We start from the raw sequence: 12,142 nt of genomic DNA on the forward strand, positions 1-12,142 counted from the left end.
TTAACGATTCTTTGTTTGGTATTACCAGTTTTTCCTGTTTTCATTTTCGGCTGAATTTGGTAAACCAGAGGGAAAAATAAAAAAGCAGCTGGATTCTTTCTTCCACAATTAATAATAATAATTAAAAACAAGCATGACTTATTTGTTCTTCAACAAATATTACTACAAACACTCCATTTAAACTTAATGTTTTTGATATGCATGAGGTCAGGTTGCCAAACTAACTCAGCTCAGATTTTTCCAAAGTCAAATGTTCCAAAGACATTTAAAATCAAAGCCCAAACATTTCTGCATTGTCAGTGTCTCAGTAGCACAGTTTTCAGAAAACGCAGCTTCAAGGAATCACATTTTCACAATTGGGAAAGTAGTGATATACCTTTTAAGTTTAAGTTGTGTGCATAGGGGAGTATGATTCAGACATAGTGCAAGCTTGGTAAAATGAGGTCTATAGCAAGCAAAGTCAGGTATTTAAAGTAAAGAACAAAAGAGAATATTTCCAGTAAGTGCCATATATGGACTCTGTTTGCCATTACTGAGTTTGTCTTAAAATTATGTCCACTTTTCTCTTGGAAAGTGACATCCGCTCAAAGGATTAACACCCTTTTATTTCTGCCCACTAATTTCCCAACCTGTTTTTTTCTGAATTTTCAACAATTCAGAAGAGATCTTTCTGTCAGTGAAATGAGCAGATTTCAGCCTGCTTCTGGCCTGAAATTACAGTGGGGGTGTGAGTCACTTCATGTTTCATTTTCTAGTAATAATAACAAAAATGTACTTGCATTCTCTCCTGCTTTTTCCTGTTTTGCCATGTTACCCACTGACAGGCAGCTTGACCTCTCCCTTTCTCCTATAATGTTATTAAGGGAGTTTGGTTTTTTTAGAACATCACCCTTAATGACATATTAAATCTTTAACATCCCACCCTTACCGTATCTTGTTCATATTGGCCTCATCCCTTAAAGAGATGCATAACAGGATGTGTATTTAAACTGCTGAGGTAGGGAACAGAGCTATCAAACGTTAGTCTAAAAACCACTTCACAGATATTTTTTTCCAGAAAGTACCTACCGTGTTTGTTAATCACACTCGTGCACTGCTACCAGCTCCAGTCTTCATAAGTGTTTAGAGTACAAAGGGCTTTACTGCTTTACAGGAACAGAATTTTAGACTGAACATTTCCTTATATGTTTATCAGTTCTAGTTGAGACTGCAGCCCCCATTTCACATATATAGTGAGTTGATAAGGCTTAAAGGAATACAGATATTCACAGATATTAGTGGGCTTGTAGAAGGGAGATTTCTGCAGATCTGTGTTGTGTTGCTCTGCTGTTACTGTTTCCTGCTGTTGGTTTGAACAATATACTTTTAGCTCTTTCCCAGTGAGCGAGGAAGATGGGAAGAATTCCCTTCGACCATTCTTGTCTAGAAAATACAAATGAACACAGGAGCCTGCTTAAGTGTTAAAAAAGTTTTAGCAGGAGGTTGGGATTGGAGGCTGTCACTCAATGGTTCTGTGCATAGTCATTGTGATACATGCCTCAGGTCCAGCTGCTGCCACCTTCGTCATGTAGACCCATTCCATGGGATGGACTAGAATGTCCAAAGTGCAGCTGTGTGTCCCACTGTGTTATCTAGTGAAGCCCAGCGTACAGTCTGGACCTAGGATTTCATGTTTGTGTGACTCTGAGCTTAGGCTGTAAGCAGGAATAGCATGACATATGAATTAACTTGGTGAATGACCAGCTGTGGGGTTTGCAATTTGAGGTAGCGTTTATAGGACTTAAATGAAAAAGAATCAACTTCAACAACCTGGGAGAGCTCTGCAATCAGCTCTGCTCTCTATATATGCAAAATGATATCCAAGTACATACAAAGTCCAAACTCATCGTTCATCTTCTGACCATACATATAAATAGTGCTTTATATGCATCTGTGGAGCATGCCAGCAGCCAGCTGTCCAAGCACCTTTGCAAACCCAGATCCTGCAGGATGCAACCTGTGGGCCTCTGCCTTAGTGTTTGTACCTCAAATGACAGTTTCCAACTGCAGATTTGAACATGATTTAAATTTAAGATTTCTTTAAATTTCATGCATTGTAAAACCTGGGTCAGGCACACTCGTAATGTTATTGATCTAACAAGGACTGGGGAGCTTCATTAATCAGTGCGCATGACTCTGTACATGGAAATGGCTAAGTGTGTCATGGAATTGTTGGATTGCGTTGGTAGAACAAGACAGTGCTTCTGCCCTGAGTAAAGAATTAGAAGCTTTTTTCAGAATGAGGATACTGTGCCAGAGTCCTATTCTAAATCAGCAATAGTGAAGTTGGATGGCCGTTAGGTCTGGGAATTGCTAGATTTAGGAGTGGACTGATGTAAAAGATAGCAATAGCTCGGGGAATGCTGCTAAAAGCTTTGGTGTTCAAGTGCTTGCTGTAGTCTTCAGAGCTGCATATGGCAGGAAAGAGGAAGTAAGATTTTATTGATGTGGAGCCTCCACAGGAGTCAGAGATGAATGTGTTTCCTCTTTCATATGGAATGAGTAAGATCCATTGCAAAGGCTTCCCTATAGTGTCTAAGTGCATGATGTAACACATTTCACAGTATCATATATTCTAACTAAGGAGATCTTGGTAAGTGACTGTGACACATTAACCGTAGAATCCCAACAGCATTTCTCCTCAGTCTAATTTCCAGACTCATGAAAGCTTCCAACTGGTAGAGGAGATGAGCTTGGAACTTAAGAGAAATGGTGTTTTTTACTTTCTTGTTAGAAACAGAGAACTGTTTTCTATAACCAGACTTAATGAAAGAGGAGTCAGCGGGAGAAATTTCAAGAAGCCGCTAGCCATTGCTTGTCCACCATCATCTCTTTCAACTTTCACAGAATCTTTGTTTTCAGAGAAGTTTCCCTGTCAGGCAGATTGGCTCCAACACTTACAACTCTAATTACTGCCTAACGGGTTGGGAAGATCTTTGAAGTGAAGTGTGTGCTGCCATGTAGGGAGATCTTGCTGCTGATAGAAATGTCTGTAGAATAGCAAGAGGAGACACATTCCTAGTACAGATCCAAATATTTCTGAGAACTGGGAAAATTATTATGAACAGAAGGAAAAAAATATCTTGTTGTTACAATACAGGGGCTTACTAAATGTTCTGGAGGCATTCCGAAGTCCTTGCATCCTTGCTCTTGAATCTGGAAGGCAGAGAAAAGCTGGAATAATCAGTCTCAACATTCACATGCTTTCTTACAAAATTTGCACTTAAACAATTATCAAAGAAAGATAAGCAATTACTTCTGCTATTACCTCCCATACCTGCTTGCTATTAGATACTAAGGTTATTTTAATACTCTTCAGAAATTCCTAGAATTCCTCAACTTGTTTTCTGTGCAGTTGCTCTGCTGCCAGCAAGCTCCTGGAATGAAGCTGGCCACATGCACGTACTGATGCTGGGTTTGTTTCAGGCACATGGGAAGACTGGAATCACAGGTAGCTTCTGCCTTGCCCCATGTCACAGGCAGTCTGCATCATCTGTTGGCTGGCTGCTTGCTATGTCTATCCAGGACTCTGGGAGAATTGAAGATACTGTCCTCCATCCCAGATCCATCTCAGGGCTTGTAGAGTGTGTGCACATAACTGCTGCTTTGTGGTGGCCTAAGGCTGCACGGGTCTTGTCTGAAGAAGTGCCATGGATTGATTTTTACGCAACTCTACTTCTAGCAGCAATATGGGTTTATTAAAACTTTTACAGTAGATTACAATGTTAGATTATATGATTTTTAGCAGCTCTTCATCAGCACTTATCATTGGCTGTTTAACACAGTGATTCAGTGGAGTTAGCAGCGACTTACTTTGAGGTTCAAGGCTGGCAAGGTTCACTCTTCCTGGGAGAGGAGGTTTCTGAACTCAGTTGCACACCTCTCGGGGGAACAACAATTAGCTGGAGGCAGAGTTGTTTTTAAATTCTCCAGACAAATCTGCCAAAGCACACCAATCTATCCCTGCGTGTTCACATCAGTTCTAATGAAATTGCTTTTAAACCGATCTGAAGTTAACAGTACACAGCTCCTGTATATCAGTAAGCTCATAAAGGAGCATTCATGCTGAGCACTTCACATTGTCATTTATGGTAGCACAAAGCATATGTCATGTTGCCTAATCATGGTGATGATGACTTGCACACACACTACACTGATCTAAATAATTGCCTGGTTTGCAGAACAGCAGCAGAGTATCACTGTGTAGCTGGTGATGCAAAGAAGCAGAGATTTATTGGGTGCACTGTTCAGTAAATCACTGCTGACTTTACTTCCTGCACTTAAGGAACTGCTCATTAACTGAGAATATAAAAACCGAGTTTCAAAGATTTGTGACACATTTATTTTTGAAAATTCACATGTATTTTTCATACAACAGGCTTCTTCTTTCCTCATATGGGCCTACACAGGAACTGTTTTATATAGTATCACCTGTCTGCCAAGCAGATCCTCTGCAAACTCTCTAACGTTCCTGTGTATCCAGATCATTTGATACACTCTTGCTGGTCTATCTCCATCACCTCTAGTTTGAAGGCACTGATGTTTCATTTGCATTTCTAGTTATTGCAAACCTGTCTTCATATTCTGTTCCCTGGCCAATAGACATGTTAGACCAACTGGTATGGGCAATCTTTCCTGCATGGCAGTGACTCGAGTTAAAGCTGAATAATGTGTCAGTAAAAATGCTTTTGTTGGTTAAAATGCATTGGTTCTGTTGGTCCATGCTGATTCCCACTACAGGCCAGAATTACTGTGTGGGTAGAAGACACTGAGAGCTCATAACTCTCTAGCAGCCCTTCCTGGTGTGGCATGCTCTTATCACCATTGCAATTGTACTCAGCCCCAATTCTTACCACAAACACTGAAGTGGTGGAGTACTTCGAGATTTCTCACATATGCAAGACCTAGGACCTCTGATAAACCAAGCCTCCCATTCTTCCACAGGAAAAACGCAGAATGGCAGTCCTGGATGAACCTGTTTACCTGTCTTTCTCATTGTTTTATCTTGGATATTGGTCATTAACAGCTGTTTAGGAAAAATGAACAAACAGGATAAACACTGGGTAGCATCCTTCCATTTCATGCAGTCTACAATTGTGAGACTGTAAAGTGGCCCTTTCAACCACCTTCTCCATGAGGAATCCAACCCACAGTTCTCCAAAAAAGTTTAAGAGGTGTGGTAGACCAGATTTGTACTTGGCAGTTGCCAAGAGCTGATTCCCTATCGCTGCTGGTTGGAGTGAGGTAGCTGCAGCTGCTCTGATTCCTGCCTCTGCCCCAACTTACTGCCATAGAGAAAACATGACAGAAAAAGGATGTGCTTGCTTCTCAGCTATAGCAGTTCACAATTTACGTACTGATGTACATGTGCCAAAAACATTAACTAAACTAGAATACACGTTCCAGCTCTCCCATAAACTCCATTTTAGCTGTTCAGGATCTTCTGTCTTTCATTCTTAATTTTCAGGTAACAAAGGCATAGTTTATTTCTCCCAAATCCCTCAGAATACAGATTCTTGGAGACATTAAAAATCAGGGAGTATTCAAGACATTTACCAAGATCTTTTAAGATATCTCTCTATTCAAGAGGTCTTTGGGCATGGAATTTAAGTCTGGCACAGTGCTGTGTCCTGTTCCAGAGAGAAGCAGATTCTGTGGGATGGCGTTTGCGTAGGGTTGCATCTCAGACTGAAATATAAATGCATATAAGAACCAGTAATCTTCATCAAATCCATCACCTCCATTCCAAGTGCAACATGCACTGCTCTGGTCTGCCCTTCTCCAACATAAATTCAGGACTGTCTGTAAAATCAACCACATTCATTTTAATAACAATGCTAATTCCTCCTTTACCTAAATGGCACTCCAAAGTGTTGCAGAACAAAGCTGTTGGGCAGTTCTGCTGAGGAATCACAGTCACCGAGGCTCTCTTCCTGTAGCAGCAGGCCCTTCAGGATACAGTGGTGAACATGAATTCTCAGTATAAATGGTTCCCATGAAGCTTTCTTGAACCTACTTCTGTATTTTATTTTTTGGTCGTATCTATTTGAATGTTTTGTGGTTCGTGACTGTCTTAAGTTTTGCTTTTGTTAAGACAGTCCTTTTCCAAGTGTCACAGTTTACCACTCTGTGAGGGAAAGTTCACACCGCTGTCAGTTTTATCAGATTTCTCACCTAAAGAGGTCGATTGGTATTTGGATATCGCTATATCTTGTCTGCAAAGGAATGGAAAAAATATGTTGCATGTAGACAGTTTCCATTTTAGACATCAGGTTGACTATAAACACAGCCTGTTGAATAGTTTTTGCAGAAGTCAGAAACCATTCAATTTCCAGCTCTCTCTTGCCTGCTCTGTTTCAAACATGTAAGGAAAAACAACTGTGAAAGAAGTGGCTTCCAAGAAACAGGACTGTGCGCATCTCCCACAGCAGAAGGGCTCACCAGATCTGCAGTGCTGTATGTTAGAAGTCTTGTCTTGTAAATACTATCTGTGACTGTATGTGCTTGTCCTGATTAGCTGGTTGTTATTTTGGCCCATAGCAATGACCAGTCTGCAGCACCCACATTTCCTAAAGCTAGCTCACATTTCTGTGCAGAGCTGCATCATTCAGTGTAGATGCACAGCTGCAATGAGAGACAGCTCTTGCGTGACTTTCAGTCCTCTGTTCATACTATTCATTTCTGTAGGTTATTTAATTAATTTGCCTTTCTGTTAACAACAGTGTTCTGGTTCCTATAATGTAGGTCAACTAATTAAGATATATAAAAATATTTCCCCGAGGTCATTTGTTTTGGGAACAACGAATGTGGGACACTGTCTTATGTGCAAAGAGATCAGAGTATTTCAGAAGAAACAAAGTATATATATATATATATATGGTGACCTCAGAGGTAAAGTATATTTCTAACAAAAATGCAGTCCTCCTACTCTGAGCAACTTCTTTAACAGCTTAAGCATTTGACTTCCTCTTGCGGTGGAATAGAATCACTGACGCAGGCAAATACAAGATCTTCAGTAAAGGTCACTCATTTTCAGATGAGAGCGTGTGTGTCAAAGAAATCAGAAAGGGTTTCTCTATCAAATAACAAATACGGGTTTCAATTCAAACAAATGTTCTTACGTCCAGAACAATCTTTTGCTTCACTTTAGGGGGTAGAGTGCTGCAACTGACCAGCAGTCAAGTTTCACTTGAACTATTGCATAATCTCATCTGAAAGTACTTTTCAACTGGAAAAGGTACACTTAGCACTATGAGAAATTAAAAAAAAAAAAAGAAAAAGAAAAAAAAAGAAAAAAAATCCTCTTGAGAGCAATTATGTAAGTAGACTGGAAATTTCCTCCATGGATTACTTTACATGCTATGATTTCTTTTGATTCCATCATGCAGACATCATTTTGATATTTTCAGATTAGATCAGTCAGAATTTCTAATAGCAATTTCTAGTTGAAAACTAATAATGCTAATTATTGCTGATTCTCTTTCCACTGTAACAACACCTTTCCCATATATTACATCCAAATAGATATATTTGCAAAAATTATGATTTTGTTATATTTCATTCAAATTCAAATATAGAAATCCAACAACAATTAAGACTGGCCAGGGTACTGGGCCAAAATGTTCCTTACTACTCTGCCTATTTTTGCAAGCCAGGACATTTTTTGGTCTCACTTCTCTTCTGTCTAGCTCTGTCCTGTGCTGACATTTGGTCTCAGAGTATGTACCCGTGGCACTGCATGCATTTCCATTTGGTCCCTTCTGATACTTTTGAGCCCCCAGACATTTAAAAAGCTACTATTTTCAATTTAACTAGATCTCTATAAACCAGATAGATTTATAATATGTTTATTTTATTTTCATTAATTTGATACATTAATTTGTCCAGATTCTACTGGATTGTGCTGGACGCTTTGCTCTTACATACATAGATTCTAGTATTCTGCTGTAATATACAAAACTTTGAGCTGATGATGTCCATCTCAGACATGCATTAGCTTTTCATCCTCTTTCCATGCATTTTTGCATGGAAGATATGGAGATATTGCAGACAGATATGGAACACCTGTGCACGAGTGCCAGTTCTGTTGGCTCTACATCAGCCACGCAGTCTGATTTTCTGTTGCATAATAATTGTGGAGAGACACTGAGGATTTATATATTTTTCCACCAACAAACTCGCTGCTGTAATTCTGTTTGATGGCACCAACTCCACTTCTGGGAAAAGACTCCTTGTGATAGCGAATCTTTGCATAGAAGTAAGTTTTATGAATGAAAGTGAGCCAATGATTTTGTTAGTAAAGAAACATGGTTATGGAAACAGAAATCCTGAACCAGTTTTATGCTGCCATCTGAGCAGGATGCACAAACAGTAACTGTATGAGCAAAAAGTAATTGAGGTTTTGCCAGAGCAGATATTAATAGATTGTGGTAGGCTCCAGATGCTATTTCTGCTTAGGGCTTCATCGTATTAGAGTGTTTTTTTTTAAATGTAGCACATAGCAGAGCAACCACCTGACACTGCTCTTACCAGAATGACTGAGACAGAGCTGCCCAATGACATGACAGACCCAGGGAGCCGGACGAGCTCGTCAATTACTTTCCCTTTTGCTTTTCATGTTAATGAAGAATGAAGGGAGTTGCAAATATACCATGGGCTGATGTGTGTCTTCTGTGTGATAAGGACCTTCTTAGTAATATGTTCTTAGTTTCCATGAGCCAGCTCAACACCTATTGCCACAGTTCTATTCCAACAAGGCAGCGCAGTGCAGGAGAAGCCTGTTAGGATTAGTTTATACTTGGTTAGCAATGTTGCTAGTTGCTATTTGCACAGGCCAGAGCAATATAAATAGCTGCATTTGGTCTAAATGTCAGCACAGACAGGAACTGATACAGAAATGCCCCACTGGAATTGAGGGCTGCTAATTAATACCAGCATTTACCTCAGTTTCAGGGGTTCGGTTATGACCTTGGCTAAAATCAGTTGAGGCCATGCAAACCTCAGACCTTCAGATTAAATGCCTTCACCATCTGTGCTCAAACGACTTGTTCACTTGGAAAGCATTCTGGTGAGGAGCAATTCATCTGAGAGCTGCCCAGGAGCTTCGGCCAGCTCAGAGTTTTGTTGGGTTTGGGCTGATGCACCTCATGTTTGTGACTGTCTTTGAAATGAAGGAACAGTGGATGTGGAAGGTCTAACCCCTCGCCCCACGTGCCCAAGTTGCTCCTGTTTTTTCTCCGCTTTGGGTCACTGAGGGGAGTTTTTAGGTCTTACCTGTAATGGCAAAGCTGAGTCCTGAGGCTGCTAGCTGCTTTCTGAGATTACCTTTGAGGCAGCCAGCTGCAGCAAACCTGTGTGTCACATGCAAGTTCTCGTACTGACCACACCATGAAGAGTCCCTTAGAACAAAGAACGCGATTTCAAGTGTTCTGTTCTTGCTCTATCTCCTGCTTTTCTGTTTCTCTCTGATGCAGAAGGCAAATGCAAAAGCAGATGGGATGTATCATACTGCATCTGCTGCTACCTCCAAGGGTCTGTTGACTGAAGCATGTGAACTCTGTGTGTGGCAGCACTGCAGGTTGGAAAAAAGCCCTTGGAAACTGGTAGAAGTCTGCGTGAAAATTTGTACTGAAATGTAGGGGGAAAAAAAAAGGAAGGAAACTGAATGAAATTTTGGCAAACTTTTTGCTTTTCATTGATTTTGGAAAGAGCTACGTTTAAAAGCATGGGCCTGTATCTCTGATCTGCCACTGATTAGCTTATATTCTTCATTTTTTTGGTACTCTATCTCATTCCTTCAGCAGTTTAATTTTCATTTAATTTCTGATTATTGACAGAGAGACTGAGGTAAATGCTTGTGCATGCACTTTCTCATCAGTGAGAAAGACAATACAATAGCTGCATTTGTCTTTAAATTCTTATCAATAGTTCAGTGTCCTGCATTACAGAATCACAGAATCATAAAATTGCTGGGGTTGGAAGGGACTTCAAGAGATCATCAAGTCCAACCCCCATGCTAAAGCAGGTACTCTACGATAGGTTGCACAGGTCGGTGTCCAGACAAGGCTTGAATATCTCCATGGAAGGACACTCCACAACCTCTCTGGGCAGCCTGTTCCTGTGTGTCTAGAAACAGCGCGTGTTTACATTTGCTTTGTTCAAATATTGAACAATGTAATACAGGATTTACAGTGCAGCTGGTTAGGAATTAATTCTAACCTGATCATATTTGTTGAGACCATACAATGAAAAAACGGAGCTGAAGGAACTGTGTGTGACAATAGTGCTGTCAGCTGCTGCATCATATTTTCCTTACACATGATACCCCTACAGCAGGTGCTTGCTGAGTTACCCTTGCTGTCCCATGATGGCCTTGAAGAGACAGTGAACATTTCACAAATCACTCCTCGTGGCTTGATGCAGGCCAGGGGATGTCACTACCAGTTTTTTAGACTGCTAAATTATCCCAAGCACCATTAAGCCCCTTGTGCCACATGGCACATACTCTACTTCATCATTTAGCAAGTCAGCATGCTCACGCAGGCCAAAGTATCACATTCATAGCCCATGAATTATTTCCCCCACAGCAGCAAAGCTCACTTGTGTCGCTCTTTAATTTCCTGATTGTACACAGTGTTAGAGCAATTCCAGGGTCTGTGGAAGTCCCTTACCTCAATGCACAGCTGTACACTGATAACAGTTTGGTGTCAGAGCAATTCCTGTAGCTAAGTGCAACAACATTTAATGTTTGAGACTGTGCTGCTGTGGGTATTATTTGGCTGTGAGAACTGGAGCTACACAAGGCTGCTTTCAGATGGGTGCTGAGTGCTCCTGAAGCCTGCTGTTGCACCAACCCTGTCCCTGTACCACTCTACACCCTCCCTTCCTAGGTTTTTAGCTTCTCCCATTGCCAATCACTGCACTGGGACCCATTTCTGGGTCCTGTCCTCTACGCTACACAAACTGAGTTTGTCATTGCTTGTTTGACTGGTGACAGTGCTGCTGGAGAAATCCAGAATAAGGCTTTCAGAATAATAGTAGGATGACACGATGTTATAGATAACTAGAATGCCAGACCAACAATCAATATTCACTTTTTTTAACATGGATAAAACTATGGTCGGGTAAGAGTACAGTTGTAGAGGAAGAAAAAATAAAACAGCAACGAGAGCCACTGTCAGAGCAGATCCAGCTATTTGGATGGAAATATTGAAAAAATAATTATCTTTTATGTACAGAAGACTTGTAGTTTGGAGATATGGGCTCCAAGCAGGAGCTGCTAAAGAATACATCACGATTTTCTCTGCCTCAGTGTCACTGAAACTGGGATATAAAATGGCTGAGAACACCTCAAGAAGGAGGGAAAGGATAAGTTAAATGAGTTTTTATGACACTTAAAAAGCTTAAACATTCACTTAGTATAAATCTACTTATAGAATTAAGTTAATAAAATCAAATCTTAAAAAATGATGTTAACTTTTAGGAGAACACCATAACTACTATGGCAATATTGTAGGAGTTCCACAGAACTACCTCTAATCAAATATTCTTAAGATGTGAGCTTTTATGATGTCCTGAGCGGAGACTTCTTTCCCCATATTACTAGGATTAGTAAAAACTAATTAAAACAAAAACAAAAACAAAACAGACTGCTAACAGTTGGGAGTGAAAAATGCAACTGTACGTTGAAATAGGAATCAGAAAAGATTCACAGAAAGGTGGGTAATAAAAGTCTAAAGGCCTTTGTTTTGTTTACTGGGTTACTGCTGAGAGGAAGCATGCGATTGTTTGTTTATGACACGGTCACCAGGAAGCCTATGGGTCAATAATTTATTTTTCAGGTATAATTATTAGCTAAATGCTGGGTTGGGTTTGGAGTCAGTCCTTGTGCAATCTGTTCGATAACAGAACAGAGAGCATACAGAAATCTGCTTTGTTTGCAGGTAAATATGCGTCTTCCTACAGTAAGAATAACTTGAAGATTAGTTTAAGGCTTAGAAACAGAAAGTTTATCTGATGGTTTTGTTACACCTGCTCTGTTCCTTAAAAAAGAAAGAAAGAAAGAAAGAAAGAAAGAAAGAAAGAAAGAAAGAAAGAAAGAAAG

General features: G+C 40.2%; 1 protein-coding gene across 3 annotated transcripts in view; it reads left to right on the forward strand.

Annotated features, from left to right (window-relative positions):
* The window catches only part of MCF2L2 (MCF.2 cell line derived transforming sequence-like 2), a 127,606-nt gene that overhangs the window by 74,325 nt on the left and 41,139 nt on the right, over positions 1 to 12,142 (forward strand). The window lies entirely within an intron of this gene.

Source organism: Phasianus colchicus, chromosome 10 (genome assembly GCF_987193195.1).
Source record: "Phasianus colchicus chromosome 10, bPhaCol1.hap1.1, whole genome shotgun sequence".
Taxonomy (NCBI): Eukaryota; Metazoa; Chordata; class Aves; order Galliformes; family Phasianidae; genus Phasianus; species Phasianus colchicus.